Genomic DNA, 7,647 nt, shown 5'->3' with positions numbered 1-7,647 from the left:
CTATTAACATACACATTGTCAGAAGTTCTTAAGAATAAACTTGGTAAAAACAAGAGTAATCTTAAATACTATTTTCTGTAGAAAAGCTACCAAGTCAAAAATTAATTATTCTAAGTTTTAATAACACATCAACAACATAATTCTAACAAGAACCTCCAATACTTTACTTCCAAGTTTTTAAAACTATCATTATTTTGTCTTTCTAACCATTCCTCAAAAGCACCCTCACACATACGCTTCACATTGTTACCATATATTTGAAGGTGAAGTTCTTTGCAATAATCTACATAAGAGGTATGGATTTGTTATAATCAATATGCGTACTAGACAGTAAGTCCTGGGCATAAGAGTTAGTACTGATTTACATTTTATATCTTTACCCCAATTAGCAGTCTCTTGACCAGAATAGATATTAAGAACGTCTAATATTAAAACAAAACAGAAACAAATATTAATGCATAGTGGGCAAAACAAAACAAACTCACCCTCTCCTCTCTTAGCTGACAATATCTTAAAGGCAAATAGCTGTGATTTCCAACCCTTTGTTTTTATTTCTAGGTAGTTGCATCAAGGTTTTTTTCTTAAACCAAATATGTCTGACACCTTAAGGTCAGTATGAGTGCCCCGGGAACAAAGGTCAAAAACATGGAAAGGTAGAAATGTACGTTTCCTACATCTGACATACAAAAACCTAACCAATTTAGGTTTTTTTTCTTTTTGGCGTGAGGCACCGAGGACTCTGTTACATTAAAAATTAAGATAAGACTCCTAGACAAAGATAATACAAGAAATTTCCTTCTGGAATTAGATATCAGGAGGAACAAAGGAAAGTCTGGCTTAGAACACTTTTTTGAAATTTTTTTTTTTTAGAATCACAATTGTGATGCACAAAGAAAATTTTCCAGTGTTTTTCTGACCACTGGTCTCTGATTAAACCACTGAAGGTGGTTTAACCACTTAAAATGTGGAAATGGATCTTGTAAGCTCTCAAAGTAAATAAGCAAAATATTCGTTCTATAAATTAACAAATAAAAATAAACATTATAGCCATAATATTTTTGAACTTGTGTTTCAAGACTCCAAGATCCTCCATCCTGACCATAACTTGCCCTGTTTCTGTCACTTTGATTGCTTTTTACCACAATTGCTACTACTCATTATCATCATCATCATCATCACCATCATCATCACCATCCAAATGCAAATCACCTAAGGCTTAGCGATTTCCAATTCTTCATTCCATCTGGCCTCTCTTGGATTCATTTTCTTTCTTTCCCAGCCTGGGCATCATGATAAATTAGCTCAACCACATTTTCACCGTTGTGGTCAGTTCCACCCTCTGCCTTCTCTTCCGTGTAACTTGTCTCTACTTCCAGATTTAGCCCAAAGTCTTCTCTTTCCACACTCCAGCATCCAAGGTGAATAAACTAATAACAAATGGATAGTTTTAGCCACATCTGGGCCTCTTTCATAAACTGCCTTATTTCTTTTAAAAGGGCATTGTTTCTTCACCCACAAACTCTCAAAGGTGGAAGTCTTTTGTTATTCATCCCTGCGTGTGTTTAGAACATAATGGAGAACATATTTCTCCAAAATATCTTGAGAGTATAGTGGAAATTGTATTAGTCAAGATGCATTTTAACTGCAGGGAACAAAAAATAATTTTTACAAATTGGCTTTAACAATAGGAAATATATTATGTCACAGAATTCTGAGGGAGCACAGCCCACAGGGGGATTTGATGCACTGACTCGATAAAGTCACCAGAGAGCTACATTATTGCCATCTCCCTGCTGTCTTCCTTGTGTTGCCTTTGCCCACGGCTGCTTCCTTGGGTCTCCAAAATGCTATAGATGTTCCATGAAGCACATCGAGGTACAATGTCCAAAGAATGAAATGAACCATCTCTTAGTATACCGCCTTTGTAAAATATGAAATACTTTCCCTCCCCCCAAACCACTAACTGACTTTCTCTGTGTCTCATTGAGTGGTTTGGCTCATATCTCTTTCCCTAAATTGATCGCTACCAAGGGATTTTCATAATTAGTTTCAACATTTATTTGAGGGTGTCAACCACAGAGATTGCAACAGAGCCTATTAAGGAGTGTCACTCAATTAAATTTACATAGATTTTCTCTCCTTAAGATTTTGAACCAGCAACTTTTTAGCTGACAGGCTTATTAGCATAAGGAAAGAAAAATAATTAATAGAGTCAATTCAATAAACCTTTTTTATATAGAAACAGAGTGAGAAGCACTATGCTAGGCACCATAAGAAAGAAAAATCAAAATAAGACAGTCTCTGTGGGATCGTTTATAGCTAGCAGGGGACACAATAATATAAACTGCCATAGAGTGTAGACTTTAATTGCCATACTGGAAACAGATGTAGGGGGAGATTCATTCCGGGTGAGATTTTTGCTACAGAGACCATTACACCTAATTGTCTGATTTAGAACTACATAAACCCACAGAAGGTGGTACCCCACAGGTTTGAAGGAGAACATTTCTCAGTCTTTCCATAAATAGAGCAGCTCTCCAAGTGGCTGCCCTCATTTTCAACCCTACACACCTATCAGACACCATCCACAGGCCCAATAACATTTTATTTTCCAACAGACTATGGGGCAAACCACACCTTTTAAATGATCCGGAGAATGGAGTCCAGATTAACTGCCATTTCTAGAAAATGACAAGAATCTGTTTTTTCATAGTGACTGTGCTCTGGAAATGGAAGCTTTGGTTTCAATGCAAACTGTCTCGTGGAGAAGTGGAAGCGGAGAATTTATGAAATTCCCATGCTTTGAAAGAATTAGAATGAAGTAAAAAAGGATTAAGAGACTTTACTGGATCACTTTGGAGGATTAGCTTATGTGGGGCAACTTTGGTTACTCCTGCTACCTTGCTGGGCACCAAGTCTTTTTATAAGATACTATTAAATTTTCTTATTCTAAATCCATAAATGCCTATATTTTTAAAAGGGGTGACTCTTACAGATATTATTTGCAGTTTTTAAGCCATATACTTCTGGAAGTTCACTGATATTGATTACAAGCAAATTTACATACATGCGTATAGAAAAACATTAAAGGTAAAAGAGACATGAGAAACTCCATGGAGAAAAGAGGAGAGTAACTGTGTAAGGAAACAGCTATGAGTTAACTTTAATATCCTAACAGCCAAGGTTAAAAGGGAACATTACAGGTGAGGCAATTCTCATTGTCTGTTAAAAGAAAGCACACCAGTTCAAGAGAGTGCATGTTTTTTTCCTGGCACTAGGGATACAGAAATGTACCCTGTGTGTCTTTATATGAAAACATTGATCAATGAAATTTTTTCAGCCAACATTTCTTCTTTATAAAGCCAAGAGCACAGGATTAACTTTTATTTCAGCAAAAACATTTTTATAGGAAAAGCTAATATAGTTCGATTAGATGGCTTTTGATCTAACTTGTTACCCAAATAGAACATAGAAGAACTTATCATAATGTTCCCATATACGGCTTCCTTCCAACATCTCTCATTTTAATCATACATTTGGCAAAATCTGAATAGTTAGGGAATAAGTATTAATTGCCTGATGGAGATTCAATATTTACCTCCAATCTCTGAATTTGTTCAAAAACCTACATAACCACTAAATTGAGCCCCATAGAGCAAGATGTAGATGAGTGGGCCTAGAAATTCTTGTCAATGAGCTTGTGAAGATTTCCATAAGGGAATCTCAGGATACTTTGGACAGAATAAAGGGTGCCAACTCAAAAGCCGTCAGGTGTCTGTCACTAAACGTATAACGGAGCCAGGTGTGAACAGTGGCAAATTAGAGATACTTGCGTAAAGGCACTTAAAAACACAAAAGTATTAGATACCAGGCCTGGTGGCTCATGCCTGTCATCCCAGAGCTTTGAGAGAACAGGAGTTCAAGACCAGCCTAGGCAACTTATCAAGACACACACACCCTGCCCCCCCAGTCTCTACAAAAAGTCTTAAAAATTAGCTGGGCATGGTGGTACATGCGCATAGTCCCAGACACTCAGGAGGCTAAGGCAGTAGGATGGCTTGAGCCCAGGAGTTAGAGGCTGCATGAGCTATGATCTCACTGCATTCCATCCTGGGCGACAGAGCAAGACCCTGTCTCTAAAGAAAAAAAAAAAAAATGCAAAAGTATAAAAACAGTGCGGCAACCAGTCCAGTCTCCCAGCAGGGTTGCGCCTACAGGCAGCTGCTTGGAAACCCCACAGCCAACAACTGACTTGAAGCAGCAGGGCTTCCTGTGGAGCCAACCAGAATGAATTCACTACAAAGTGGACAGTCAAGTTGCTGCATAAAAATATTTAAAATATTCACTACTTGAATGTTGGAATTCATCAGCCAAGAATACCTATTTTAGTTCTTTTAACGGTAGTAGGCAATCAGGATGAAAGGCATCTCCTAAGCTGTGAGAGTACCATCACATCATCAGTATCAAGAAGTTTGTTTTCCTATTTGTTGTAACAAAAGGATATGCATTCACTTATAATAGTAATGAGACTATTGGCTAATGTTGATAAGAAGAGAGATTAGAACATAGGCCTCTCTTATCTCCATCTGAAAGGGCTCAGAACACCATGTTACCCACCTTGGTTCTGGCAGGAGTATTATGAAGAATTCATGTTGCACTAGAAAGGCCCCCTGCCTATTCTGGCTTTCTTAACCCCTTAATGTGGTCATTCTTCAATATAAACAGACAAGCTGGAAGACAGCAATATTGAGGAACAGAATAAACTTCAGGGAGAAGTGATCCCTTATTTAAAGACCAAAGCAAATATTTCTGGAAAAATGACCTAGGGGGAAATAATCTTTGAGGAAAGATTTTCTAAGGCTCAGTTTTTTGCAGAATTGATCCCAAGCATTTCATTCTTTCAACACTATTAACAAATGGATTTTTAAACATGTGACTTGTTTTTTAAAACTGTAAAGATTTTCCTTAAATTGGATTAAAACAAGTCATAGCCAAGTTAGTATATGTTGATATTTCTATATTACTCTTTAGAAAAAAATAAATAAATTCACAGAAAAAGAAAAACACCTATTAACATTGAACTTTCCTTCATCTTCACCTTTGCCTCTACCTAAATTATTTCTCAAGAGTCTAGTCTGTTCAATACTGTTGCTACTAGCCATGTGTTACTATTGAAATTAAAATTAAGAGCTCAATTTTATTAGCCACTTTTTCAGTTGCTCAATGGCAACATGTGTCTAGTAGATAATATTGATCTACACACATATAGAACATCTTCATCATCACAGAAAATTCTATTGGACAACTGTGTTCTAGATAACATAAAAAGCAGCTGAGGCCTTGCCCGTAAAGAAAATGACATAGAAACTTGCTGGGGGGAACAATTCGCTTACAAATATACCTGCTGATTGAGGAGTCACATTTGTTGAAGTTTAATTACAAAATAACTTTTTTTTCCAACCATGTCCAGCAGCAATATTGGATCAAATTTCCTTCTCCAGCTGGGCGATTGCTGGCTTAACAATGTTTTAGGATGATGCCATAGTCATTTTTACTTATTAGAACGATCTTTTTTCCAATAATTGACTCCATGCTATTAAATTTTTTGAAACTTGAATGTCACACTTGGCCCAGAGCCCTTGTCCTCTCTCTTGTCCCCTCCCCACACCCACTGGAGCTTTAGTGTTTGAAGTGGAGGAGGGGGTGTGGTTTGTCTCTGACACCTTCTCTTCTTTCTCCTTTTTTTAAAATTTTATTTTTAATTGACACAATAATTGTACATATTCATGGTATAAATAGTGATGCTTCAACACATATACAATGTGTAGTGCTCAGATCAGGGTAATTAGCATTTGCATCATCTCAAACATTTATCATTTCTTTCTGTTGAGTACATTCAATATTCTCCTTCTAGCTATTTGAAACTATATAATACACTTTTATATAATAGTTATCCTACAGTGCTATATAGAACACTAGAACTTATTCCTCCTATCTAGTGTAATTTTGTATCCTTTAACAAATTTCTCCCTATCTTCCCCTCTTCCCTCCCCTTCCCAGTCTCTAGTATCCTCTGATCTACTTTTTATTTCTATGAGATAAACTTTTTTTACCTTTCACATGAGTGAGAACACATACTGTTTAACTTTCTCTTCCTAGCTCATTTCACTAGCATAATTTCCTCCAGATTTATCCACGTTGCAAACCACAGAATTTCTTTTTTAGGGCTGAATAGTATTCCATTGTGTATATGTACCACATTATCTTTATCTGTTCATCTGTCGATGGGCACTTAGGTTGATTCCAAATCTTGGCTTTTGTGAATAGTGCTATGATAAATATGGGGGTGCAGATGTGTCTTTGATATACTGATTTCCTTTCCTTTGGGTAAATGCCCAGTGACATTTGCTACTCTGGATTCGGGCACAAGATGGGAAGAGGATGGGAACAACACTTTCCCTATGTGATTGTCTCCATGACTTTGGCCGGGAAGGACTCCTGTTCTTCCTCTGGTTTAGGCTGATTCCATCTGGCTCTGGTGGCCTTTCGTGATGTGGTGGCCTCTACATAAGTGGTGTGCATGTGAGGTTTCATGCTGGACTTCTCTGTCCCCAAGGGCTCCTCCACATAGCAACTTACCTCCTTCAACATTGCCACAAACATGTCTTGAAACATCAGGAGACACAGTCTAGCACTTCTCTCTTCTTTCTCAACTGTGAGGGAAGAGAACTGAAAAGAAAAGCATGTCATATATTTAACAACAGAATAAGTCTCCAAATTCTGCAGCTAAGTAAATATTTGGAAGGATAGGATGTCAGTCTCCCTTATTTCAAGACACCCCCAATCTTCGTGAGAATTTTATTAAAGCTGACTCACTTGGTTCCATGGATGGAAAAAAACAGTCTCCTCCCCAAGGGCAGAGGAGGGGAAACTTCCAACCATAAATTGTGAATGTTGTCCCACCTTCAAGTTCAAAGAGAGCAGGAGAAAATGGGGGCCGGGGGTAGATGGTGACTAGTGGCAGTGGTGGGAATAAATGCCACTTAACATGGCCTGGCAGCTATTTATGGCTTAGGAATATGTCTTGCCTTGTGTCCACAGCTTTGGGTTTAAGCCACAATTCTGAGACAACAGAAAAAAATCAAACTCCACATTCTCTTAAATATGCAAGAGATATCAGAATCAGCCTTAAATTTATGCCATAAATTTTCCATCCTACCATAGTAAAGAAGACTTAGTCATTTAGTGGCATGTTCCAGAACAGTTTCCAAGTCAGAATAAGTAAAACCATTTGCCTTTCGATACTTGATGTTTTCTTGTTTCCAATTTGCTATTTGCAGCTAACCCTGGGGTGAATAGCTCTAATTCATCTGAACAGAGAAACAGCATTACCAACCAGTTTCTCACAGTGAGAGAATTTATGGGCTTCCTTGACCTGGCTGTCTGAAATGGAGTCAGTCGACGGCTAAAAATGAGGGTAGTCAATTCACATGACAGGAGGGACCAGTGCAGGTCAAGTGCTACCTGCATATCTGAGGATTGCCCCTGAATAAATATTCATATCTGAAGGAACCAGCTCTAATATAGTGGGGAAAAGCATGGGCTTCCGAGTCAAACACCTGAGCTGACAGTCCATTTCCACCCTGT

The sequence above is a fragment of the Propithecus coquereli genome, unplaced genomic scaffold, assembly GCF_000956105.1.
Source record: "Propithecus coquereli isolate 6110/MARCELLA unplaced genomic scaffold, Pcoq_1.0 Scaffold376, whole genome shotgun sequence".
Lineage (NCBI taxonomy): Eukaryota > Metazoa > Chordata > Mammalia > Primates > Indriidae > Propithecus > Propithecus coquereli.
Note: the sequence above shows the minus strand (reverse complement) of the source record.